Raw genomic sequence first — 26,984 nt, forward strand, 5'->3', positions numbered from 1 at the left:
CGAGACCACCAAGAGGGTACGGGAGCGTATTAACCAACACAAAAGTAATATCAGGACAGGAAAATTGGATGCTCCTGTATCCCACCATTTTATAACTGCTGGACACCAGATTAATCAGCTTAGATTCCAGGTGTTAGAACATATTAGTCTTCCTAGGAGGGGTGGTAATAGGGTTAGGTTGTTAAAGTATAGAGAATAATACTGGATTCATGAACTGGGGAGTATGATACCCAATGGGATGAATAGGGAAATGGATTGGAGTGTATGTCAGTAAATATGGATGATTAGGTACTTGATAGCAGTTTAACTGGCAGGTTTTTCTAAAAAATAAATTTTGGGTTTAAAACTTCAGGGATACGGATAGTTACATTTACTCAGTTCTTTTGATATCTTTTGTTGAAAGTCTTTTTTTGGATAGATTGGAATTAAAATTCATTTAGCTAATACCTTTTTTAATTTAATGCTGAATATGTAAAAAGATTTAAGAACTGACATAAATTTTATAAAAAAAGAATTTTTTTTAGGTTGACCTTTTTGTTTTTTATCCTTCGTTGAAGGACGTTCTTGGTAATTGTTTAAGAGCTCCAAAAAGTATTCTTTTTTCAAGATGACCATTTAATAAGATCTAATTGGAAGGGAAACAATTAAAATTGTCTTTTCTTCAAAAGATATTTGAATTAGCAATGTTATTTTTTGAAAATAGTACATTGCAATACAATAACTAATGACAATAAGTGTATATTCAATTATTTTGTGTACTGAGTAGATTAACTTGATGTATGATTAACAATGATGGAAAAAGTTTTTTGTTCTCTTTATGTCCTTTGTTGAAAATTATGATAAATGTAATTAGAGATGTAAATAATGACCACTAGATGGCATTAAGCAAAACAAAAAAAGTTTGTATTAATTGAACACAGGTGAGAATAGGTGTGGTGGGTGGAGCCGCAGCCTTTATAAGGTTTGTTTTTAGAGTTGTATGTTAGACATGAATAAGGACATGGGTCCGAAACGTTGTCTGTTTTAAGTGGCACAATAAATCATGATGTTTTAATACAGTTGGTGGTGCAGCTATATCATTATTTTTGGACTGACTTCTTGGGACCTTGGTGCAGGTCCAATAGTTGGCACACCTACAAACAAGTTTTGTTACACCCTTGGTGCTTGGGCAATTCTTAGTCTAAACTTATGACAGTGTGATCTCTTTGAGATGTGCTTCTTGTTATAGTCGGTTACATGTAAAATAACTCGATATTGCTAGCACTGATCACAGTAATTAAAGATATAAATATTTTAATTTTCTTAATAAGGTGATAGACACTCTTGATTCAGAATCCTCATAAATGTTACTTAAGTAGTATTGCGTTCTTATAAATATACTTTGTGTTCAACATAGTCTCAGCTGGAGGAATTGTTTAATTCTTTGCAGTGTATATTCTTTTGTTTTTTTCTATAATACACATAAATTCAAGGGTGTTGCTGACACAATTAACACAGCAGCTTATAGTATCAGATTCAGTTGAATACTTATTAAATATATAATAGTACTTGTGTTAAAATTTACACCGGTTATCTGGTATTTTACGTGTTGCTGTCATATATTAGAATATATATATATCAACCCAAACCAATGTGAGTAAAATAAGGGTGCGCCAACTACTGTGAACTAAAACAAAAAAGATAAAATGCAATCTATAAGGTAACTAATAAACAATTAATCATAATGAGTGATTGAATAATACGTGGCTCTTAATGAGATAACAAAGTTCATACAGTTTCTACTTGTATAAAAAGTTCATCAGTGTGTCTATTTATAATTAAAAAAGTGTCCAAATACGTGTCCAAATTAATCCAATGTGAAATTATTGAAAAAAATAGTAAGTCAAAAGATAGTTCAGATTTATTTGATCGTGCCGTACATATGTTTTATTGCTAGACTTTAGCTTAAATGGACTAGCCAATAGATCACAGTTAGAGAGGGGTGTGTGAACTTGAAGGATTTTGATTGGATACTTACTGTTTATATTGAGCAAGGTGAAGCATGAGCGATACAGCCTGATGAAACAGCGTTACCGCTGAGAAACGCGTTGCTGTGCTTGTTACATGTTATAATTGATTTTAATAAACAACACTTATCGACACCTTGTTCTTGGTATATTGGATTCTTGGATCCTTCCCTCTTGGTCCTTATTGGATTGATTTGGCAGACACTGGGAGGAAAACTGCTTGTGAGCCGAGTGTGCTGTATGCTTCAGAGGAGATTGAGTCAGCCGAGCGGCTCTGAAGCCTCGGTCTGCCGATTATCGCACTGGATGTGCAACTCATTTTGTGAGTATATAGGAGTACTCATTAGTTGTGCCACTGGCCATTAAATTATTACCCTATTGGGCGCCTTTTTCTGTTCCTATCTCTAGGATGATTTGCTGCATATATTAGAATCCTGTTTGCTTCGACATATACTGAGAAATTCTTAAATAATCAAGTTATTACTTACTGTTTTGTGATCTCTACAAGTTCTAACACTTAATTGAACCAGTGCGTATAGTAATTAGCTTGTATTTAAACAGCTTGTACTCTATGTATCAAATGGCTACTTGCCTGTCCGATCAGCGTTTTAACACAGATACAATGCTAATCAATTTTTGCCATAACAGTAAAGTTTAAATATTGTCGCAATTATTTGCTGTACAGCCTAAAGTTTAACGCTATGAGCAGTCTACTAAGTTATAGTACTGGTTGTTATATCTTAATCCTATATTGTATTAGTAAAGACTGCAGCCCTCCATAGTGGCTGAGCGTTGTATATCGAGAACTAAAAATATAAACTGTATATATTTCGGTATTTATTAAAGTACCGCAAATGCGGTCAACAGGTCTCTAGTGAGTATTAAAAATTGGAGCTCCCCTAAGCCCCCAACCCCCTGACACGTTTCGCCTGATTAGGGCTTTTTCAAAGGTGGTGAGCCGCCGGATGTACGGGCTTAAATATGCACACTAAGCCCAGTCGAAATTTTTTCTTTACAACAGTGATTGGATAGGTTCCTTGTCAATCAAACTTGGCCACTCCAATGATAGAAGCAGAACGGTCCGTATGTTTTATCTATGGACCTAGCAAGTAATAGACAAGAGGGAGATTGATTGTGTTGCAAGTTGTCATAAGATGTTATTGCAGTCTATATGATGTTCTGTCATAAAAAGGAGGATGATCATCTAATATACGGTTCATCAGATCTGTCTTAGATTTCTGTGACCTATTTTACTTTTGTTAGAGGATACGCTTGCTGTATTATTGTATGTTGGATAGTTAGTGAACCAGGCAGGTTATATTGACTTATTCCCATATAATTTATGAACTGGGAGTATTAAGATTATGATCCCATTATAGATATATAGAACTAGCTATATCTACATATTTAGCAAGGGTATATGAGAGGCCACCCCTCATAATAAGAATTGATTACCTATCTTTCAGGGTATAGGCATGCTCCAGTGTTTCAGTTTACTTTGTGATAAGGTGATATTGGTGACATTATATAGTAAGGGAATGTGATCTAACACACTTATTGATAACGAATTATCAATGTAATTAATATTATGTGAAAACACAAACGTGATAGAAGTTTATGATGATGCTGTGAAAGAAAATAGCTGGGTGAAGTAATAAATGTGTTAACATAAAAGGTGAAAGTACCTGATGGTTTTGTGGGGATCTGATACATATTAGGTTCCGTGCTACTAGTGTTGTGCTGTGAAGATCTATCATTCATAGTGATGTGACAATAATATATCGCAAATACATAACAGATTTGTGACTTGTTCTACAGGTGTTAAATAAAAGTACTAAAATTAAGTACTATAAAGAGCTCTTAGTGCTAAATCAAGTAGAAAAGGGGAGAAAAATTGATACACAAAAATGAAACAGATTACTTGTAGTTCTACATATCTTCTTAGAGTAGTCAAAATGATTATGTAGAATGAGGTTTAAAGTTAGGTGGAGGGTGTGGTAAGATGTTTTGCTTCACAAAAAAGGCATCTCAGTATATCCTAGTATAAGGTTTTTTTTTTAAATTTATGATCTTATAAATGGACATAAACGTTATTATTTTCATTTAGTCCATAGGGTTGTACTGTACTAAGTAGATATATCCATCTGCTCTCAATTTTTTACCGGGTTCTCTCCAAGTTTCCTCCTCTAATTCCCAGGCTCACTTTTTCTATGCCTTGAACACACAGTATACTCCAATATATTTATAAGAACGCAATACTACTTAAGTAACATTTATGAGGATTCTGAATCAAGAGTGTCTATCATCTTATTAAGAATATTCACGATAGCCTTAAAATATTTATATCTTTAATTACCGTGATCAGTGCTAGCAATACCGTGATCAGTGCTAGCAATATCGAGTTACTTTACATGTAACCGACTATAACAAGAAGCACATCTTATAGAGATCACACTGTCATAAGCTTAGACTAAGATCTTAATATACCTGTAGTCTGCTGTGCAATTTGTGCCAACAACATATTTAACTCTGGGTTAGATTAATACCTTATCACCTTGAGATGAATGAGTGTCCGCAACACAAAGTTATTTCTACGTACTTGATACTAAGAAAGACTATATCCCCCTGAGACCACACTTTGAATAACTATAACTTATGTGTTAAATAATAGACTGAAATGTTTCTGTGAAACTTAAGCCAGCACATTACTTAATCCCAAGCACACTTGGTGGAAATTAACATAAAGTTAACTCTATATTACATAGAGAACCTATGGGTCTCATTTAAGGCCAATTTCTTACATAAAACTTATAACATAATTACAACTATTATTTCTGACATTAACTCTTATTGCCCACATCGTGTGGAACTATAAGATATCTGCTACATATATTATGATCAGAATAATTACATATGCTACTAGGTAACAGCTATTAAACACATGTAATATCTTGATGTTCTTATTTACACTGGTGTGATAATAATCACACAAGAGAATATAGCAGATATCAACCTGAGTTCAGAGTCATAAGTATACATTAGACCTGAAAATTGTCAGTAAACATTCAACTCACCGGAACTTATCAATAGTACACTTTTAATGTATCTAAGCATTACACACTACATGAATCTGTATGTACAGTCTTGTACAACCCCTAGAATACAGCTGAAGTAACAATACTAATCCCAGAGAATATATTGGCTCTTTAATACTTGGAACCGCATTATGCTATTCCTGTAAATATACCTCAAAGGCAACATTAATCCAATACTAGGAATATAATCAACCGGTCCCTTGTTGTTTTTAAGTGTTTTTCACACTGGGTCCCTATTTTTAATTGTACTTAAATAAAAGTTATATTTTATTGGTCGTGTTCTTTCTTCACACAATAGTCCAGGCTGAGAGTGCTATTAGTGCAGCCTGCCCAGAGGGCCTCCCTTCCCGAATATAAGGAGAGCTAGCCGCTGTGGTGCCACTGTACATTAGTGTGTTCAAGTGTCCCTTTAACACGACCATGGGAAATGTCTATCAGTGAGAAATGAAAGCCTGGGTGCACAAAATATAATAATAATATTGCAGAGAGCCTTAGGCTCAAAGATAGATTTTTACAGAGAGGTTATCAAAATTCAGCAATCGATAGAGCTTTTCAACAAGTACTTCAAATAGATAGAAAAGACCTTCTGCAAGAAATACCCAAAAATAAAAGGTATCATGATAAGAGTAAATTAACTTTTGTCACTACATTTTCTAATCAATACGAGCAAGTCAAAAATATCATAAGGAAACATCTTCCTATCCTGAAGGGGGACAAGGATTTATATGATGTAATATTGAAAGGCTGTAATTTTGTTCCTAAGAGGAATCGCAATTTAGGTAACTATCTTTCACCCAGTATGGTTACAGACAAAGCTCCAGGACGTAGAAATTGGCTCACAAGCATTGGCCACTATAAATGTGGTTTCCATACATGCAAAGCTTGTGGCCATGCGTGGATTGCCAAGCAGTTTCAGTCTTGTACCACACAAAGAGTGTATGATGTAACAGGTTATACTAATTGTAGGTCGAGTTATGTGGTCTACCTAGTACAGTGTGTGGCTTGTCACATGCAGTACGTGGGTATGACCACCAGAGAGGCCCGAGTCAGAATACGGGAGCATTTGAATGACATTTCTTCAAGAATTCCCTGCTCTGCTCTCGCAGAACATTTCATTAAGAGACATGATAGCCACGTGGCCTCATTCAAATGGATGGTTATAGAAAAGGTTAGGAGTCCAGTAAGATGAGGAAATCTGGACGAGATTTTGTCCAGAAGAGAAATCTTTTGGATTTTCAATCTAAATACTAGATTGCCTCAAGGTTTCAACACTGAGGATGATATAATTAATGTATGGAAATAGAATTTAAAATCTTGTTCATTATGCTCATATATTCTTACTATTTAGCTGTTTGAGTCCCTTTAAATTATTTTAAAGAATATAATTTTTTATGAGTGATCTATTTGCAATACTATGCATCTACAAGTAAACAGGCATTAATTTTTGAATGCTTTACTTTAATGTTTATCAAAGTGTCTTCAGACACATCAGAGTATGCATGGTTTCACTCTAGTTTACTCTTGTATTTATAAGGGCTCCTTTAAAATCCTGTATTGTTTAGGATATTCTACATTATTGCGCTATTTTAATTTATATTGCTGAGATACGCTTATATTTGATATTGACATCCAGAGTAAGTAACTTTAAGTCAAAATAGATACTTTCCTGGAACATGTGTTAAAATTTAATACATATTAAATAATGTTAATTGATTTCTTATACCAGTACAGCGTTTATAAGTATTACTCTAGTGCATATAATAAGTAGTTTCTCCTTTCCCAGAGTTCAGTATGTAAGCTTTTAGTAGAGATTTAGTGGTTAATGTACCATTAGAATTGCAATTAGAATTAACAATAGATGGTTCCCAGGTGTTCCTATTCAGGTTAAACATATATGCCTATAAAAGGCTACAGTACAAGTTGCTACCTAGGTATCTGATGACGGCTTAGGCCGAAACGCGTCATACCAGACAGTCTGTACTTGCAAGTATATTATTTTATCTTTTCCTTATGCTGTTTATTTCAATAAATGCTTTGAAGAAAAGACGCTATTTTCCTGTGCTCCGTTTTTTAAGTATTTCCATTTGTGCATTACTGACCCAGGGAGTCAGTCACGGTTTGCCAGGATTTAATAAATCAATATTTTCTCCTATATCCCTGAGTGACACAGAGCATCTACCACCCCTCTCCACATCAAGCACTCACCCCGGTGATCAGGAGTTTCTTCGTTTAAACCAGGCCTTGGATAATCCGGGTAGAGTTACGGCTCCGTGTCTGGCTGCGGTGAGGGTCCTTTGCTGATGACATCATCGCGGAGCGTTGCATGGCGGCGCTGAGTTTTCCGTGAGACTGCGGCATCTGTGGCGTCAGAGCCGGACGATCTGGGAGTATTCTCTTCAAGTTAGCTGGATTTCCTCTGCTGTTACAAGCTAAGAGTGAGTAAAGATGACTTATCCTGACACGGAGGCGAAGTGAGTAAAACATATTTTCCTTGTTGTTTAACTCGGAACTGTCTATTTACTTGATAAAAGAATTACTTGTTGGAGAGAAAAAAACAGAGGTGATAGATTATTACTCTTCGGCAGATGATAGTGTGTTTTTGGTTTGACAGCAATCTTTGGTGCTTTGTGGCTTGTCGTCTGAAACTTTTTTCCCTAAAGCTGTACCCATTGCACTATCATTTGCTAGCATAGGGGGTTTGATGCTCTAGTGTTTTACAAAACTGAAGTGACTCAGAGGGATATCAAAGTTGGAAAAAAGTTATTTCTTGTGTCTATGATTTAATTTCTTAAAGACTGAGTAAGCATTTAATAAGCAGCATGGAAACTATTCCCTTTTCGTTAAGGGATATTTCTGACATGGAACTTACTAGACCATCATTGGATGACATTCTATCTGACAAGACTAAAAAATATTCTATATCAGACATTTTCCAAAAAATGGAGTCCTTGCTCTTGAAGGAATATCAAATGTGGTGGGATATTAATCTCATGGAAAAATATGTATCTCTAAATATGGTGCCCAGAGGGCTCAGAGTGTATAAATTCCCCACTTTTCCTGTGACTGATACTGATTTCATAAAAGATTGGAATGCTATTCTTACAGACTGCTCCATCAGACTGATTACTATGTTGATTGCTTATAAGAAACAGCAATTGGATAATCTTAAATCTGAGATCACAGAATTACAAGTGGATCTGAATTTATTCATTAATCATAAAGACTACAAAAGGCTTGATGATGTTTTGGGAGAATCTGTTACTGCAATCAAGGGGGACATTGACACTATTAAGATAAGGAAATTTGACAGAGATCAGTCAGACTATAAGAATAACAGTGTGTATGTGTGGCCACACAATCAAAGAAAAAATAAGGCAAAGCGCCAAAACAAAAAGAAAAATGTTAAAAGTGGCAACAAACATGTTTCCTTTTCCCTTTCAGATTCCGAACACTCATCTACGGATGAGGAGGACTTAATTCCTACCATACTCCATCAAGCACAAGAAGATCTGATACAACCATCAGGAGTAGAAGAGGTAACTCTTAAACAGGTTAGTCTTAATCAGGGTGATTCAAATGTAATTCCAGAGTGTATTCCCAATACAAATGCAGCAACTTCAGACATAGCGGTCAGAAAGAAAGCATTAGGAACACAGAAAATGAATATAGTTCAGGGAGAAAATTTACAGCAAGGGGAACAGGTTTTTCAATTGGACAGGACAAAACAGGGGATAGGAGTAGAAAGAGAAAAAGGAGAGGCAAGCGCCCAGCCAAAAAGATATGGTTTGAGAGTAGTAAAGACAAAGAACAAGTACAAAATTTAGCAGTTGTTAATTTAACTACTGAAATCTTTGATAAAGAGGAATTGGAAGTTCTAGGTCTGGGTTTGTCCCCAGTGTCAACTTTAACCTTCTAGATACTGTTATTGATCTGAACTGTTTTATACATAAATTAACTTTAAAGAAATATTTTGCTACTAATAAAGATATTAATTCTGAAGAAATACAACAATTTTTGCCTTTGAGTTTAGGCACTATGTGTGATGTAAATTTTGATGAGGCCAGTGACTACATGTCTCTCTTAGAATTAGAAATGGAAACCTACAAGGACAATTTTGGTTTAACCAAGGGAGGTTTAAGTTTTAAACCTCCCTCAGTGTTTTACCCCATTAAGTCTAGGGGTAGTGTATTAGAGGCATTTCACTATAGGGTGGAGACAGACCTAAGGAGTCTATCTAAGTCAATATCTACTGAACAAATTCAATCCAATCTTTCCTTCAAACAACGTCAGGCCATTAAAAAGCTCAAAGATAGAGAATCAATAGTCTATAGGTAAGCAGACAAAGGAGGGAATATGGTTGTAATGTGGAAGGCTGAGTATTTACAAGAAGCAAAGCGGCAACTTGAAGACTTTGAGGTGTATTGCAGACTGAGTAGCAATCCTACAGATGTTTTCCGGGGGCTTGTGTATCATATTTTGGATGATGGTAGAGAAAGGGGTTTTATTGATCAAATGACTTTTGATTTTTTGTATGTCACGGAACCTATTGTTCCTATTTTTCACCATCTCCCAAAGATACACAAGTCCCTGGAGAACATTAAAGGCAGACCCATAGTTTCAGGGATAGGGTCCCTATTGGAAAGGCTATCCACTTGGGTTGATTCACTACTACAGCCCATTATAAAGTTAATTCCCAGTTACATACGAGACACCAAACACCTTCTAAGGTTGCTAGATGATGAAATTTGGTCAGAGGATTTTTTGTGGCTCACAGAGGACGTTGTGGGATTGTATTCAGCAATCCCACATGACCAAGGCCTAGTAGCTATTCATTTTTTTCTTGATAAGTTTACCAACTTTGAGGATTGTTTTAAGGATTATGTTATACGGATAACGACATTCCTCCTTAACCATAATTATTTTCTGTTTAATGGAGATTACTATCTCCAGAGGCGTGGGACGGCCATGGGGGCAAAGTTTGCCCCATCGTACGCCAACCTTTATATGGGTTGGTGGGAGCTGTCCCACGTCTATGGAGATAGGAACCAGTACAAAAGTTGTATCCATTTTTACAGAAGGTATATCGATGATTTGGTTTTTATATGGAAGGGCACAGTCCCTCAGATGGAGGATTTTGTACATTTCCTTAACAATAACTCAGTTGGTTTACAATTCACCCATGAATTTGATCCCAAGAAAATAGCGTATTTGGATGTACTACTTACGGGCAATTGTGAAGAGAATAAAATAGTGAGTGAGCTTTATCGTAAGCCGCTCCAATCTAACACTATATTGCATGCAAAAAGTGCACATCCAAAGCATACTGGATTTGGAATCATCAAGGGTGAGTTTATAAGATTAAAACGTAATTGCTCAGAAGAAAGCAGTTACATTGCAGAGAGCCTTAGGCTCAAAGATAGATTTTTACAGAGAGGTTATCAAAATTCAGCAATCGATAGAGCTTTTCAACAAGTACTTCAAATAGATAGAAAAGACCTTCTGCAAGAAATACCCAAAAATAAAAGGTATCATGATAAGAGTAAATTAACTTTTGTCACTACATTTTCTAATCAATACGAGCAAGTCAAAAATATCATAAGGAAACATCTTCCTATCCTGAAGGGGGACAAGGATTTATATGATGTAATATTGAAAGGCTGTAATTTTGTTCCTAAGAGGAATCGCAATTTAGGTAACTATCTTTCACCCAGTATGGTTACAGACAAAGCTCCAGGACGTAGAAATTGTCTCACAAGCATTGGCCACTATAAATGTGGTTTCCATACATGCAAAGCTTGTGGCCATGCGTGGATTGCCAAGCAGTTTCAGTCTTGTACCACACAAAGAGTGTATGATGTAACAGGTTATACTAATTGTAGGTCGAGTTATGTGGTCTACCTAGTACAGTGTGTGGCTTGTCACATGCAGTACATGGGTATGACCACCAGAGAGGCCCGAGTCAGAATACGGGAGCATTTGAATGACATTTCTTCAAGAATTCCCTGCTCTGCTCTCGCAGAACATTTCATTAAGAGACATGATAGCCACGTGGCCTCATTCAAATGGATGGTTATAGAAAAGGTTAGGAGTCCAGTAAGATGAGGAAATCTGGACGAGATTTTGTCCAGAAGAGAAATCTTTTGGATTTTCAATCTAAATACTAGATTGCCTCAAGGTTTCAACACTGAGGCTGATATAATTAATGTATGGAAATAGAATTTAAAATCTTGTTCATTATGCTCATATATTCTTACTATTTAGCTGTTTGAGTCCCTTTAAATTATTTTAAAGAATGTAATTTTTTATGAGTGATCTATTTGCAATACTATGCATCTACAAGTAAACAGGCATTAATTTTTGAATGCTTTACTTTAATGTTTATCAAAGTGTCTTCAGACACATCAGAGTATGCATGGTTTCACTCTAGTTTACTCTTGTATTTATAAGGGCTCCTTTAAAATCCTGTATGGTTTAGGATATTCTACATTATTGCGCTATTTTAATTTATATTGCTGATACGCTTATATTTGATATTGACATCCAGAGTAAGTAACTTTAAGTCAAAATAGATACTTTCCTGGAACATGTGTTAAAATTTAATACATATTAAATAATGTTAATTGATTTCTTATACCAGTACAGCGTTTATAAGTATTACTCTAGTGCATATAATAAGTAGTTTCTCCTATCCCAGAGTTCAGTATGTAAGCTTTTAGTAGAGATTTAGTGGTTAAAGTACCATTAGAATTGCAATTAGAATTAACAATAGATGGTTCCCAGGTGTTCCTATTCAGGTTAAATATATATGCCTATAAAAGGCTACAGTACAAGTTGCTACCTAGGTATCTGATGACGGCTTAGGCCGAAACGCATCATACCAGACAGTCTGTACTTGCAAGTATATTATTTTATCCTTTCCTTATGCTGTTTATTTCAATAAATGCTTTGAAGAAAAGACGCTATTTTCCTGTGCTCCGTTTTTTAAGTATTTCCATTTGTGCACAAAATATAATTCCTACTATTTTCAGTTTTAATTCACACAGGTTTTACCGAGCATCTGCGATATCATTTCACATGTTCTTTTAGATATTTTTAGATATTAAAAAATAAAACGAGACATTAAAAAAAGCAGTGCATGTTTTATTTTAGTTCACAGTTTGTATACTGTAATAGTAATCAACTTAATGATAAATACATAAAATAATTTGGAGACAGGTTCTACTGTAGACTGGGCACTGTGATTACGTTGCTTGTTTCTTCTTGATCAGATCAAAAGACTACTTGATTATGTCATCCTGGCACAAATATACATAAAAATAATGTTCGCTAGTTTTCCTTGCCATTTTATCTTTTAGCACAAGAGTAGAGATAATTGGACGTTATGTGAAATGAAGATAACTCTCAGTTTCTTATTGGGATGATACAAAAAATATTTACATTTCTTTTAACAGAAAACATTTTTAAAAATACAATAAACCGTAAACTAAAACAGTAGCTGCTTAGATAACATAGCCCATAATATCTATAAAAGAACACCATAGTATTCTTTATCTTCAGTTCAGTTCCTGTAAATAAATAAAATAAAATGTTAACAGGATCATTCAACTCAAAATTAAATTTCCAATAAAATTTTTTAAACTAGAGAGTTTTAAAAAAATGCATTGAACACCAATGATTTATTTTGACTGCTTTTCTTGCAATTTTTATAATACATTGTATTTTCTCAACTACTCCCAGAAAGGCAATAGTACATATAGTATTACCCATGGAAGCTCCACCAGTTTGACCAGGCTACAAGCCACTAATTGATTATTTAGCTAAACGCAGGAGCTTAGTTACATCTTATTTATTAAAGGGATAGTCTAGTCAAAACTAAACTTTCACGATTGCATTGGTCGAAAAGCATACCTAGAAAGGCGCAGGAGAAGCACTGCACTACTGGGAGGGACCTAGGTAGTGATTGGTGGCTAAACTCCTGTTCGTCTTGTCATTTGCACACCAGATGTGCTGAACTGCGTTGGTGCTCTTAAGCTGACATTACTATGTGTTTAACCCTATTTCCAGAGAGTTAATGGAACACAGTTATATGAAAACAATAGTGCAATAAAAAAAATACAAGGATTGTGTTTTACCATAGTATTTTTTGAAGTAATAACTTATAAATTAATTTATTTTATGATGGTGAGAGTCCACAAGACATCACATGTGAGATTTCACTCCAGTCCACCAAGGAGGCGGCAAAAACACTCCAACATACTAGAGCTTTGATCCCTCCCACTCTTCCAGAACCCCTTAATCATACACAAAGCTAAATAAATCGAGAAGTAGAAAAGCAGAAAAGGGCAAATGAAGTTCAAAACAAGTTCTGCTAGCAACAGAAAGACAAAGGAGAAGGTTGTTGACTCTTACCATTATGAAAGAAATTAATTTGTCAGGCAAGCATAAATTGATTTCTTTCACAAGATGGGGAGAGTCCACGAGACATCACAGATGGGAAATTATATCTAAGCAGTGAAGCAACTGCTCTAGTGGAATGAGTAGTAATGCATTTGGGGGAGTCTTTTATGAAACCAAATGTGCTTTATGAATTAAAGCATTAAGCCAAGTAGCTAAAGTGACTGTTGTGGTCTTGTGGCCCTTAAAAGTCACAGAGAAATGAATAAATAAGAACTTCCGAATGAGTTTGTGGCTTACACATAGAACTCAGATATCTTACTAAAACCACGATTTCCTGGTTAATTGTTTCAGTAGATACAATTTTTGGAAGGAAAGAGACTGAATAAACACGAAGGTAAAGAATCCAAAGAAAGATGCCGTAAGCCTCTTAGAACCGGATTCAAACTCCATGGAGGAGAGATTGGGTTGAGAACATGTCTGATAACAAATCAGAACCTGATAAACACCTTGAATAGGAAGGCAAACAAACTACCTGCATGACAAAAAAGAAAATGCAGAATACAACTTGTTAGAGGGCTGACCAAGATATCCTGTAATGCTTTCTTGACTAAAAACTTTTTCCACACATCTAAACATACAACCCCCAAGCAGACGCACCAGGTCTGCAACCCACCTCCAACAGCAAGCAGTCGCAAATAGATTGCAACAATATTTTCTTTGTCTGAAACAAGCAAATACCTTTGGTAAAACACCATTGGGAAAAAGAAAACTACTAATAAGAAATCCAAGAGACCGATGGCGTATATCAAAGTCGATTGAGGATCACTCAATCTCAAATCAAAGCTGGAAGATTGTGGAATATCCAGAGAGACTGATTACTCCTATAATCAACCTCCAGATAATAAGCCAGGAAACAAGAGATGCTGAGAATTAAAACATAAGATTTCTGTCGTACTCAGAAGATAAGAAAACTATGGTATTGCCAGAGCACTGTGGTACCAACGAGGTAAAAGGTAAACAAAAATAATATGTCTGACTGATTTGAGAAGAGGATACATCTGAAGGAATCTGAATATTACATGAAGAGCCTAAAACATTATTTGTAGCCTCACCTCGAGGCAACCAAACCTTCCTGACACCCTCGAGTACTCCAGAATGCCCCCATCAAGACACAATTAGACCTACCATCTCCATATACCAAGATACGGTAATAGAGATAGGGACTAATGAGAACAGGCTCTCACTACTGCCAAAGGGAATACCCTTGGAATTGAAGAAACAGACTCCTCAACAGTTTTCATCTCTAGCCATAACTGCAGAGAAACTAGAGTAGATGCTCTGAATAGATATACGCTAAAATAAACAGGGGCTAGGAATAAAAACTTCTCCTTCGAGGAATCCCCGGAATACGGAGAATTACTCCCATAACCTCCAAATCTTGCACACACTGAAAGGATGGCTCTCTGTCATCTGATCTCCTAGAAATAGGAGACAAAGGAAATGTTTAAGGCCGCCCAGACCAAAACTTGTCCTGTTCCTTTGAAAAATGAATCCCAGAACCCTGGAATACCAAACAAACCAGGCCTACTGAAAAAAAAATCAAGTCTGACCTATGCAGATAAAGCAAAGGTAGATTATTTTATTGCATGGACATATTCCATAAAACATTATCCTCAGAAAGCCTCTGATCCTGAAATACCAAGGATATGAAACATCCTAAGGAAAAGGAACACTGCTCAGTCAATAAAGCAATGCAAATCCCCCAGAGGGTGAAGAGTTAACAAATCCAGATATCTGGACCGAAATCATCTTTGCAGAAAGTAGAAAACCTCACCAACAACCGGACAAACATGCTTACAAGTAGGCTTGCATGAAAACAGCACAGCTGCTATAAACTCAGAATAGTTAATTTTGGCAGAATGAAAGACCATAACCAGTATGCAAACCATGCATTTGATTGTAGGACTACCAGATGGATGATCTACCCTCTAATGGGATAATCCAGCAGATAAATTTCAGTCTGTTCCATAGATTCCTTAGGAAAGAGAAAGAAAACAAACTAAAGTATGGAAACTGTAGGAGTATGGAACACAACAGTACATTATAAATAACAGGAACTCAAATGTATGAATATCCTGTAAATTCTCTCGCCATAAGTGAGATAAAATGTACAACAATGTATAACAGCAGCATAAGAATGAGATACTGTAGAAATATCATTGCACAGCAAAAAATAACAGTCTACAAAAATAGAAAATACTGATGTATCCATACACTAGTAAAGGTATAATATTGCACAGCAATAAATAACGGTAGTACCAGATATGGAACATACTGTAGCATCATCGCACAAATAAAGGTATAGTATTGCATGGCAATAAGCAGCAGTAGTGCAAGATATGGAAAATACTGACATATCCACGCAGAAATAAATTATACGATTGCACAGCAATAAATAACAGTAGTACAAGATAAAGAAAATACTGAAATATCCACACAGAAATTAAGTATACAATTGCACGGCAATACATAACAGAAGTACAAGATATGGGACTCTCTTCCATGTAGTATCTTCATACAAATAAAAGGTATACTACTGCGCAGAATAAATAGCAGTAATACAAGATATAAGAAATACTGAAGTATGCACTCACAAGGAAAATATATTATTGCACGGCAATAACAACAGTAAAACCAGATATGGGAAATACTGTAGTAACCACTTTAAAATAAAGTATAATAGTGCATGGTAATAAACAACAGTAATATAAGATAATAAAATACTGTAGGATCCACTCACACGAGAAGTAAACTATTGCACAGCAATACATAGCAGTAGTACAGAAGTACAAATACAGAAAATACTGTAGTATCCACTCACAAGTATATTATTACATGGCAATTAGTAACAGTACTACAAGATTGGCGAATACTGTAGTACTCACTCACACAAAAACAGAATTTATGTTTACCTGATAAATTACTTTCTCCAACGGTGTGTCCGGTCCACGGCATCATCCTTACTTGTGGGGATATTCTCTTCCCCAACAGGAAATGGCAAAGAGCCCAGCAAAGCTGGTCACATGATCCCTCCTAGGCTCCGCCTACCCCAGTCATTCGACCGACGTTAAGGAGGAATATTTGCATAGGAGAAACCATATGGTACCGTGGTGACTGTAGTTAAAGAAAATAAATTATCAGACCTGATTAAAAAAACCAGGGCGGGCCGTGGACCGGACACACCGTTGGAGAAAGTAATTTATCAGGTAAACATAAATTCTGTTTTCTCCAACATAGGTGTGTCCAGTCCACGGCGTCATCCTTACTTGTGGGAACCAATACCAAAGCTTTAGGACACGGATGAAGGGAGGGAGCAAATCAGGTCACCTAAATGGAAGGCACCACGGTTTGCAAAACCTTTCTCCCAAAAATAGCCTCAGAAGAAGCAAAAGTATCAAACTTGTAAAATTTGGTAAAAGTGTGCAGTGAAGACCAAGTCGCTGCCCTACATATCTGATCAACAGAAGCCTCGTTCTTGAAGGCCCATGTGGAAGCCACAGCCCTAGTGGAATGAGCTGTGATTCTTTCGGGAGGCTGCCGTCCGGCAGTCTCGTAAGCCAATCTGATGATGCTTTTAATCCAAAAAGAGAGAGAGGTAGAAGTTGCTTTTTGACCTCTCCTTTTACCGGAATAAACAACAAACAAGGAAGATGTTTGTCTAAAATCCTTTGTAGCTTCTAAATAGAATTTTAGAGCGCGAACAACATCCAAATTGTGCAACAAACGTTCCTTCTTTGAAACTGGTTTCGGACACAGAGAAGGTACGATAATCTCCTGGTTAATGTTTTTGTTAGAAACAACTTTTGGAAGAAAACCAGGTTTAGTACGTAAAACCACCTTATCTGCATGGAACACCAGATAAGGAGGAGAACACTGCAGAGCAGATAATTCTGAAACTCTTCTAGCAGAAGAAATTGCAACTAAAAACAAAACTTTCCAAGATAATAACTTAATATCAACGGAATGTAAGGGTTCAAACGGAACCCCTTGAAGAACTGAAAGAACTAAATTGAGACTCCAAGGAGGAGTCAAAGGTTTGTAAACAGGCTTAATTCTAACCAGAGCCTGAACAAAGGCTTGAACATCTGGCACAGCTGCCAGCTTTTTGTGAAGTAACACAGACAAGGCAGAAATCTGTCCCTTCAGGGAACTTGCAGATAATCCTTTTTCCAATCCTTCTTGAAGGAAGGATAGAATCTTAGGAATCTTAACCTTGTCCCAAGGGAATCCTTTAGATTCACACCAACAGATATATTTTTTCCAAATTTTGTGGTAAATCTTTCTAGTTACAGGCTTTCTGGCCTGAACAAGAGTATCGATAACAGAATCTGAGAACCCTCGCTTCGATAAGATCAAGCGTTCAATCTCCAAGCAGTCAGCTGGAGTGAAACCAGGTTCGGATGTTCGAACGGACCCTGAACAAGAAGGTCTCGTCTCAAAGGTAGCTTCCAAGGTGGAGCCGATGACATATTCACCAGATCTGCATACCAAGTCCTGCGTGGCCACGCAGGAGCTATCAAGATCACCGACGCCCTCTCCTGATTGATCCTGGCTACCAGCCTGGGGATGAGAGGAAACGGCGGGAACACATAAGCTAGTTTGAAGGTCCAAGGTGCTACTAGTGCATCCACTAGAGCCGCCTTGGGATCCCTGGATCTGGACCCGTAGCAAGGAACTTTGAAGTTCTGACGAGAGGCCATCAGATCCATGTCTGGAATGCCCCACAGCTGAGTGACTTGGGCAAAGATTTCCGGATGGAGTTCCCACTCCCCCGGATGCAATGTCTGACGACTCAGAAAATCCGCTTCCCAATTTTCCACTCCTGGGATGTGGATAGCGGACAGGTGGCAGGAGTGAGACTCCGCCCATAGAATGATTTTGGTCACTTCTTCCATCGCTAGGGAACTCCTTGTTCCCCCCTGATGGTTGATGTACGCAACAGTTGTCATGTTGTCTGATTGAAACCGTATGAACTTGGCCCTCGCTAGCTGAGGCCAAGCCTTGAGAGCATTGAATATCGCTCTCAGTTCCAGAATATTTATCGGTAGAAGAGATTCTTCCCGAGACCAAAGACCCTGAGCTTTCAGGGATCCACAGACCGCGCCCCAGCCCATCAGACTGGCGTCGGTCGTGACAATGACCCACTCTGGTCTGCGGAATGTCATCCCTTGTGACAGGTTGTCCAGGGACAGCCACCAACGGAGTGAGTCTCTGGTCCTCTGATTTACTTGTATCTTCGGAGACAAGTCTGTATAATCCCCATTCCACTGACTGAGCATGCACAGTTGTAATGGTCTTAGATGAATGCGCGCAAAAGGAACTATGTCCATTGCCGCTACCATCAACCCGATCACTTCCATGCACTGAGCTATGGAAGGAAGAGGAACGGAATGAAGTATCCGACAAGAGTCTAGAAGCTTTGTTTTTCTGGCCTCTGTCAGAAATATCCTCATTTCTAAGGAGTCTATTATTGTTCCCAAGAAGGGAACCCTTGTTGACGGAGATAGAGAACTCTTTTCCACGTTCACTTTCCATCCGTGAGATCTGAGAAAGGCCAGGACTATGTCCGTGTGAGCCTTTGCTTGAGGAAGGGACGACGCTTGAATCAGAATGTCGTCCAAATAAGGTACTACAGCAATGCCCCTTGGTCTTAGCACAGCTAGAAGGGACCCTAGTACCTTTGTGAAAATCCTTGGAGCAGTGGCTAATCCGAAAGGAAGCGCCACGAACTGGTAATGCTTGTCCAGGAATGCGAACCTTAGGAACCGATGATGTTCCTTGTGGATAGGAATATGTAGATACGCATCCTTTAAATCCACCGTGGTCATGAATTGACCTTCCTGGATGGAAGGAAGAATAGTTCGAATGGTTTCCATCTTGAACGATGGAACCTTGAGAAACTTGTTTAAGATCTTGAGATCTAAGATTGGTCTGAACGTTCCCTCTTTTTTGGGAACTATGAACAGATTGGAGTAGAACCCCATCCCTTGTTCTCTTAATGGAACAGGATGAATCACTCCCATTTTTAACAGGTCTTCTACACAATGTAAGAATGCCTGTCTTTTTATGTGGTCTGAAGACAACTGAGACCTGTGGAACCTCCCCCTTGGGGGAAGCCCCTTGAATTCCAGAAGATAACCTTGGGAGACTATTTCTAGCGCCCAAGGATCCAGAACATCTCTTGCCCAAGCCTGAGCGAAGAGAGAGAGTCTGCCCCCCACCAGATCCGGTCCCGGATCGGGGGCCAACATTTCATGCTGTCTTGGTAGCAGTGGCAGGTTACTTGGCCTGCTTTCCCTTGTTCCAGCCTTGCATTGGTCTCCAAGCTGGCTTGGCTTGAGAAGTATTACCCTCTTGTTTAGAGGACGTAGCACTTTGGGCTGGTCCGTTTCTACGAAAGGGACGAAAATTAGGTTTATTTTTTGCCTTGAAAGGCCGATCCTGAGGAAGGGCGTGGCCCTTACCCCCAGTGATATCAGAGATAATCTCTTTCAAGTCAGGGCCAAACAGCGTTTTCCCCTTGAAAGGAATGTTAAGTAGCTTGTTCTTGGAAGACGCATCAGCCGACCAAGATTTCAACCAAAGCGCTCTGCGCGCCACAATAGCAAACCCAGAATTCTTAGCCGCTAACCTAGCCAATTGCAAAGTGGCGTCTAGGGTAAAAGAATTAGCCAATTTGAGAGCATTGATTCTGTCCATAATCTCCTCATAAGGAGGAGAATCACTATCGACCGCCTTTATCAGCTCATCGAACCAGAAACATGCGGCTGTAGCGACAGGGACAACGCATGAAATTGGTTGTAGAAGGTAACCCTGCTGAACAAACATCTTTTTAAGCAAACCTTCTAATTTTTTATCCATAGGATCTTTGAAAGCACAACTATCCTCTATGGGTATAGTGGTGCGTTTGTTTAAAGTGGAAACCGCTCCCTCGACCTTGGGGACTGTCTGCCATAAGTCCTTTCTGGGGTCGACCATAGGAAACAATTTTTTAAATATGGGGGGAGGGACGAAAGGAATACCGGGCCTTTCCCATTCTTTATTAACAATGTCCGCCACCCGCTTGGGTATAGGAAAAGCTTCTGGGAGCCCCGGCACCTCTAGGAACTTGTCCATTTTACATAGTTTCTCTGGGATGACCAACTTGTCACAATCATCCAGAGTGGATAATACCTCCTTAAGCAGAATGCGGAGATGTTCCAACTTAAATTTAAATGTAATCACATCAGGTTCAGCATGTTGAGAAATGTTCCCTGAATCAGTAATTTCTCCCTCAGACAAAACCTCCCTGGCCCCATCAGACTGGGTTAGGGGCCCTTCAGAAACATTATTATCAGCGTCGTCATGCTCTTCAGTATCTAAAACAGAGCAGTCGCGCTTACGCTGATAAGTGTTCATTTTGGCTAAAATGTTTTTGACAGAATTATCCATTACAGCCGTTAATTGTTGCATAGTAAGGAGTATTGGCGCGCTAGATGTACTAGGGGCCTCCTGAGTGGGCAAGACTCGTGTAGACGAAGGAGGGAATGATGCAGTACCATGCTTACTCCCCTCACTTGAGGAATCATCTTGGGCATCATTGTCACATAAATCACATTTATTTAAATGAATAGGAATTCTGGCTTCCCCACATTCAGAACACAGTCTATCTGGTAGTTCAGACATGTTAAACAGGCATAAACTTGATAACAAGTACAAAAAACGTTTTAAAATAAAACCGTTACTGTCACTTTAAATTTTAAACTGAACACACTTTATTACTGCAATTGCGAAAAAACATGAAGGAATAGTTCAAAATTCACCAAATTTTCACCACAGTGTCTTAAAGCCTTAAAAGTATTGCACACCAAATTTGGAAGCTTTAACCCTTAAAATAACGGAACCGGAGCCGTTTTGAACTTTAACCCCTTTACAGTCCCTGGTATCTGCTTTGCTGAGACCCAACCAAGCCCAAAGGGGAATACGATACCAAATGACACCTTCAGAAAGTCTTTTCTAAGTATCAGAGCTCCTCTCACATGCGACTGCATGCCATGCCTCTCAAAAACAAGTGCGCAACACCGGCGCGAAAATGAGGCTCTGCCTATGCTTTGGGAAAGCCCCTAAAGAATAAGGTGTCTAAAACAGTGCCTGCCGATATTATTATATCAAAATACCCAAATAAAATGATTCCTCAAGGCTAAATATGTGTTAATAATGAATCGATTTAGCCCAGAAAAAGTCTACAGTCTTAATAAGCCCTTGTGAAGCCCTTATTTACGATCGTAATAAACATGGCTTACCGGATCCCATAGGGAAAATGACAGCTTCCAGCATTACATCGTCTTGTTAGAATGTGTCATACCTCAAGCAGCAAGAGACTGCTCACTGTTCCCCCAACTGAAGTTAATTGCTCTCAACAGTCCTGTGTGGAACAGCCATGGATTTTAGTGACGGTTGCTAAAATCATTTTCCTCATACAAACAGAAATCTTCATCTCTTTTCTGTTTCTGAGTAAATAGTACATACCAGCACTATTTCAAAATAACAAACTCTTGATTGAATAATAAAAACTACAGTTAAACACTAAAAAACTCTAAGCCATCTCCGTGGAGATGTTGCCTGTACAACGGCAAAGAGAATGACTGGGGTAGGCGGAGCCTAGGAGGGATCATGTGACCAGCTTTGCTGGGCTCTTTGCCATTTCCTGTTGGGGAAGAGAATATCCCCACAAGTAAGGATGACGCCGTGGACCGGACACACCTATGTTGGAGAAAAGTATTTAGTCTTTAGACCGCTGCTTCATAACTACTGTTTCTGGCGAGCCTAAAGGCTCGCACGGAAACAGGGGGCATCAAGCTATGGAGTTTGATAATTCGGCCCCTAAGAGCGCTGCAAATACCACGTGGCGGGAGCAGAGTTAACCCTGTTCTGGCGGGAGAAGAGTAAAACTGTTGGAAATCACTGCAATAACAGAAGCACCTTGCTATAAAAGGGTTGCAACGTATAATATTAATAAAATCTAATACGTAGATACATGCACTCTTGAGCACTGGGAAATCCTTCTAATGCAATAGGAGATGTGCAAAGCGTCCCAAAACCCTGAGTGGCGTGAAGAGTCCATAACACTCTCTATTCCAACCAGATTTGCCTTGCACTCAGCCTCTCTCTCTCTCACTGCACTTGAATAAGGCTCCGGCGGCAGATTAGCGCTCCTAAAGCAGTCTGAAGGAAGCCTGAGCGTGGCACATGCCGGCAGCAATGAGAGCAGAAGTATTTAAAGGAACCGCTACTCTCTATGTGTTACCCCCAGAATACATAGTAACATAGTAGATGAGGTTGAAAAAAGACATTAGTCCATCAAGTTCAATCTATAAAATTTTTAATATACTTACAATAAAAGTTCCAGTTGAACTTAAATTAATCCCATTAAAAAAAGGTGACCCGTATAACACAAGCAATCATATCCCTGAAATCTGTTTCTAGCCAGAAATGTATCTAAACCATTTTTAAATGTATCTAAGGTACTGGCATTTACTAACTCCTTAGGTAATGAGTTCAAGAAATGAATTGCTCTTACAGTGAAAAATTTTTTTATGTTGCTGTAGATTAAATCTACTTTCCTCTAGCCTTAAATTGTGACCTCTTGTCACAAACAATTTCCTTGGAATAAACAATGCTTCCGCTATTCTCTGTATATGGGCCTTGAATATATTTATATAAACTAATCATGTCACATCTCAAGCACATTGTTTCTAGAGAAAACAGACCCAGTTTGGCTAATCTCTCTTTATAGCTTAAATTTTCCATTCTCCTTATTAGTTTTGTGGCCCTTCTATTACCTTTTTCTAAGGGGCCGATTTATCATGTGTCTGGCGGACACAATACACTGTAGTGGATCATGTCTGCCAGACATTGATAAACACGCTGTCGGCATTTATCATTGCACAAGGATTCCTTGTGAAATGCTTGTGCAATGCCGCCCCCTGCAGATTCTAGGCCAATCAGCTGCTAGCAGGGGGTGTCAATCAACACGATCATATGCGATCGAGCAGATTGCTGTCCTTAAGGAGCAGCGGTCTTAACTCCTGTTTCCGACGATCCTAAAGGCTTGCACAGAAAGAGCTACATATGATAGCATTCAGGCCTTAATAAATCGGCCCCTAAGTCTGCAATGTATTTTTTTCCATCCTCAAGGTGAGGTCTTTAGAGGGATTTATATAGTGACAGAATTATGCTTTTCTCCCTTGCATCAATTCCTCTTTTAATACATGCAAGCATCTTAATAGCCTTAGAAGCTGCTGCCCTGCATTGTGACACCTCTTTAGCTGGTTATCTATAAGTACTCCCAGATCCCTTTCCTCCTCTGTTTTGCAAAGTCTAGTTCCATTTAAATAATAGGTTGCTTGCTTATTTTTACTTCCAAAATGTAGAACCTAGCATTTCCAGTATTAAATCTCATTTTCCATTTACCTGTCCATTCTTCTAAGTTTTGTAGATCCCCTTGTAAAGCAATTTCATCCTGCACTGACCTTCTACAAATTCGTAACAGTTGCAAAAATAAAGATTTTGCCATTTAATCCTTGCTCCAAATCATTAATAAAAATAATACAAAGAACAGGGCCCAGTACTGATCCCTGGGGGACTTCACTGATAAACTTTGTCCAATCTTTGTATTATCCGTTTACTACTACTCGTTGCTCCCTGCTTTTTATTCAGTTATTTATCCACAAGCTAGCATTTTCAGCTATTCCCAGTCCCTTAATTTTGTACATTAATCTCTCATGTGGCAAAGTATCAAACGTCTTTGCGAAATTGAAATATATCACATCAACTGATTCCCCTTTATATTTTTGCTTATTTTCTCATAGAATCTAATTAATTAGATTAGTTTGCTATAATCTATTTCTCATAAAACTATGCTGATTTGAACTCATAACCCTGTTTCCACAAGTATACTCATCAGTTTGATCCCTTCAAGTGTCTTCCCCACTATTGATGTCAGACTAACTGGTCTAAGGCTTCCTGGATCAGCCCTGCTTCCCTTTTAAAAGTGGCACTACATTAGCTTTACGCCATTCCAGAGTTACTATGCCTGAGGATAATGAGTGTTAAAATTAGAGGTTTGTCTATAACAGTGCTAACATGGGTGTATTCCATCTGTGCCCGGAATTTTATTTACCTTAATATTATCCAGTTTTTCCTGATATCCTCTAGAGATAATCCAGTTAATGGTATGGGCTTGTGTGTTTTAGTTTGTTTTAAAAACATAATTTATGCTTACCTGATAAATTTATTTCTCTTGTAGTGTATCCAGTCCACGGATCATCCATTACTTGTGGGATATTCTCCTTCCCAACAGGAAGTTGCAAGAGGATCACCCACAGCAGAGCTGCTATATAGCTCCTCCCCTCACTGCCATATCCAGTCATTCGACCGAAACAAGCCGAGAAAAGGAGAAACCATAGGGTGCAGTGGTGACTGTAGTTTAATTAAAATATAGACCTGCCTGAAAAGGACAGGGCGGGCCGTGGACTGGATACACTACAAGAGAAATAAATTTATCAGGTAAGCATAAATTATGTTTTCTCTTGTTAAGTGTATCCAGTCCACAGATCATCCATTACTTGTGGGATACCAATACTAAAGCTAAAGTACACGGATGATGGGAGGGACAAGGCAGGAACTTAAACAGAAGGAACCACTGCCTGTAGAACCTTTCTCCCAAAAACAGCCTCTGAAGAAGCAAAAGTATCAAATTTGTAAAATTTGGAAAAAGTATGAAGGGAAGACCAAGTTGCAGCCTTGCAAATCTGTTCAACAGAGGCCTCCTTTTTAAAGGCCCAGGTGGAAGCCACAGCTCTAGTAGAATGAGCTGTAATCCTTTCAGGAGGCTGCTGTCCAGCAGTCTCATAAGCTAAACGGATTATACTCCGAAGCCAAAAAGAAAGAGAGGTTGCCGAGGCCTTCTGACCTCTCCTCTGTCCAGAGTAAACAACAAACAGGTTAGATGTTTGGCGAAAATCTTTAGTAGCCTGTAAGTAAAACTTCAAGGCACGGACTACGTCTAGATTATGCAAAAGACGTTCCTTCTTTGAAGAAGGATTAGGACATAATGATGGAACAACAATCTCTTGATTGATATTCTTGTTAGAAACCACCTTAGGTAAAAACCCAGGTTTTGTACGCAGAACAACTTTATCTGAATGAAAGATCAGATAAGGAGAATCACAATGTAAGGCAGATAACTCCGAGACTCTTCGAGCCGAGGAAATAGCCATCAGAAAAAGAACTTTCCATGAAAGAAGTTTGATATCAATAGAATGAAGGGGTTCAAACGGAACCCCTTGAAGAACTTTAAGAACCAAGTTTAAGCTCCATGGAGGAGCAACAGGTTTAAACACAGGCTTAATTCTAACTAAAGCCTGACAAAATGCCTGAACGTCTGGAACTTCTGCCAGACGCTTGTGTAAAAGAATAGACAGAGCAGAAATCTGTCCCTTTAAAGAACTAGCTGATAATCCTTTGTCCAAACCCTCTTGGAGGAAGGACAATATCCTAGGAATCCTAACCCTACTCCATGAGTAATTCTTGGATTCACACCAATGAAGATATTTACGCCATATCTTGTGGTAAATTTTCCTGGTGACAGGCTTTTGTGCCTGTATTAAGGTATCTATTAGTGACTCGGAGAAGCCACGCTTTGATAGGATCAAGCGTTCAATCTCCATGCAGTCAGTCTCAGAGAAAGTAGATTCGGATGATTGAAAGGACCTTGTATTAGAAGGTCTTGTCTCAGAGGCAGAGTCCATGGTGGAAAGGATGACATGTCCACTAGGTCTGCATACCAGGTCCTGCGTGGCCATGCAGGCACTATCAATATCACCAATGTTCTTTCCTGTTTGATTTTGGCAATCAGACGAGGGAGCAGAGGAAACGGTGGAAACACATAAGCCAGGTTGAAGAACCAAGGCGCTGCTAGAGCATCTATCAGTGCCGCTTCTGGGTCCCTGGACCTGGATCCGTAACAAGGAAGCTTGGCGTTCTGGCGAGACGCCATGAGATCCAATTCTGGTTTGCCCCAACGGAGAACCAATTGAGCAAACACCTCCGGATGGAGTTCCCATTCCCCCGGATGAAAAGTCTGACGACTTAGAAAATCCGCCTCCCAGTTCTCTACACCTGGGATATGGATCGCTGACAGGTGGCAAGAGTGAGCCCTCTGCCCAGCGAATTATCTTGGAGACTTCTGACATCGCTACGGAACTCCTGGTTCCCCCTTGATGGTTGATGTAAGCCACAGTCGTGATGTTGACCGACTGAAATCTGATGAACCTCAGTGGTGCTAGCTGAGGCCAAGCCAGAAGAGCATTGAATATTGCTCTTAACTCCAGAATATTTATTGGGAGGAGTTTCTCCTCCTGAGTCCATGAACCCTGAAGCCTTC

The 26,984-nt window shown here is 38.6% G+C and overlaps 1 protein-coding gene across 6 annotated transcripts in view; it reads right to left on the reverse strand.

Moving 5' to 3' along the window:
* Positions 1-12,220: 12,220 nt before the first annotated feature.
* The window catches only part of LOC128660495 (uncharacterized), a 422,478-nt gene continuing 407,714 nt past the window's right edge, over positions 12,221-26,984 (reverse strand). For all 6 annotated transcript variants that reach the window (XM_053714388.1, XM_053714387.1, XM_053714386.1 and 3 more), the window contains one exon: positions 12,221-12,666. The gene's annotated coding sequence lies outside the window, so the exon portion shown is untranslated. The remainder of the gene's footprint in view (positions 12,667-26,984) is intronic.

This window comes from Bombina bombina, chromosome 5 (assembly GCF_027579735.1).
Source record: "Bombina bombina isolate aBomBom1 chromosome 5, aBomBom1.pri, whole genome shotgun sequence".
Lineage (NCBI taxonomy): Eukaryota > Metazoa > Chordata > Amphibia > Anura > Bombinatoridae > Bombina > Bombina bombina.